General features: G+C 35.7%; 1 pseudogene; it reads left to right on the top strand.

Moving 5' to 3' along the window:
- Positions 1-541: 541 nt before the first annotated feature.
- Positions 542-1,104, top strand: LOC122732161 (annotated as a pseudogene).
- The last annotated feature ends 1,038 nt before the right edge of the window (positions 1,105-2,142 follow it).

Below are 2,142 nucleotides of genomic sequence, written 5' to 3'. Positions count from 1 at the left end.
GCTAAGCAGTGGGGGCTCAAAAAAAGGGCAAAAGGCAGGTCCTACTTGTAAGGAGCTCACAGTAAAATTGATGAGTCTATATATAAGCAACTATATATAAACAAGATAAATGGGAGATATCAGAAGAGAAAAGGCACTAGCTTTAAGGGGGATTAGGAAAAGTTTCTCCTAGAAATTGGGATTTTAGCTGAGATGAAGAAATCCAGGGAAGCCAATAGGCAGAGATGAGAAAGGAGAATATTCAAATCATGAAGGACAGCCACAGAAAATGTTCAGTGTCCAGAGGTGGGGTGTCTTATTTGAGAAATAGCAAGGAGGCCAATGATACTGAATTTCAAAGTAGGTTGGTGTGAGTAAGGTTTACAAAGACTGGAAAAGTCCTTTTTCCAACAGAAATCATGTCAGACATAAAAGAAAAGAAGATGCCATCAATCACAGAATCTCCTCTAAAGAAGTGAAAGGCCTTTGCAATAATAAAGAACTAACTGAAAAAGAAAGTAGTTATAAAAAAAGCTGATTAAATTATGGAGAAAGGTTATCTATGAAAGTTAAACCCTACCCAAAGGATTGCAGCCAGATATACAGAAGTGAAATTTGGTTGTCTAGAATGGCAGTTACTACATAGCTGATCAACCCTAATTAGCTTTTGTGATCAGAATCAGAGATATCAACAGCATTATCCCAAAGTATTACAGCTTCTCCGTCTTTGCCAGATCTCCAGTGGCACTTTTGTTAAGCTCAACAATCTTTCAATTAACATGTTGAGGATTGTGGTATCATACACTGCATGGAGTTACCCAAGCCTGCAGGCTGTGAATGACTTAATTTACCAATGCGGTAATGGTAAGATCAAGAAACAGAGATTTGTCCTGATTGATAAGTCCCTTATTGCACAATCTTGTGGTAAATATGAAATTATCTGCATGGAAGACTTGATCCACAAGATCTATGTTGCTGGCAAGCACTTAAAAAACTGCCAATAACTTCTAGTGGCCTGTCAAATTTTCTGTCTCATAGGGTGAAATGAAGAAAAAGACTGTGAAAAGTGGAGTTGCTACTAATAGGGAAGACCAGATCAACAGGCTTATTAGAAGAATTAACTAAAAGTTTCTACCATGATTATTTTTCCAATGGTCTGTTAACAGAAGTTTCAGTGACATAAACAAATAAATGAGCAAACAAACAAATTAATGGATACATAGATACACAGGTAGATAAATAGATAAATGAATGAATAAATGAATAGATCAATGGATGGATGGATGAATAAATAAATAAATAAACAAGCAGATAGATATGATAGATACAATAGATGGATGGATGGATGGATAAATGAAAAAATTAATGAATGAATGAACAAATAAATAAATGAATGAATAGATGGATGGATAGATGAATATATAGATAAGTAAATGAACTAATAAATAAATGAAGGACTTCAAAGGCATGGGTGGTGGGGTGGAGGCAAGGTGTGAAGGGCTTTGAGTCCCAAAGAGAAGATTTTATGCTTGATCAAGAAGGTGATAGGGAACCACTGGAGTTTACAGAATATAAGTAACAAAAACAAAAGTAGCTCACATTTATACAGTGCCTATTATATGCCTGACACTATGCTAAGCACTTTGCAAATATTATCTCATTTGATCCTCATAATAACTCTGGGGTGTAAGTGCTATTATCATCCCCATTTTAAGGTCAAGGAAAATAAAGTAGACAGATGTTAAGTGACTTGTCCAAAATCACAGAGCTAGTGAATGTCTGAGGCCAAATTTCAAGTCAGTCCTTCCTACCTCTGGGATCAGAGTTCTATCCATTCCCCCACCTACCTGCCAGTACAAACATGTCTTTGCCTAGATCAAAGGTTATTGACATCTTTTGTGTCAAGGATTCTCTTCAGTAGTCTGGTAAAGCCTATAATCCCCTTCTCAGAATAATGTTTTTAAATAAGTCTAATAAAATATATAGGATTACAAAGGAAACCAAAATTAGTGGAAAAAAAGATTTTTTTCATGGATCCCTAAAATCTATCTAACATAGTTAAAAACCCCTAGGGTAGATAGAGTGTTTTTGTTGTTGTTGTTTGTTATTGACAATGCTCCATGAAGAGATTGAGAGGACAACTAACTCCCCATTCCCAGGTTA

The sequence above is a fragment of the Dromiciops gliroides genome, chromosome 6, assembly GCF_019393635.1.
Source record: "Dromiciops gliroides isolate mDroGli1 chromosome 6, mDroGli1.pri, whole genome shotgun sequence".
In the NCBI taxonomy this organism is placed as follows: Eukaryota; Metazoa; Chordata; class Mammalia; order Microbiotheria; family Microbiotheriidae; genus Dromiciops; species Dromiciops gliroides.
Note: the sequence above shows the minus strand (reverse complement) of the source record. Positions and strands in the feature narration are given on the sequence as shown.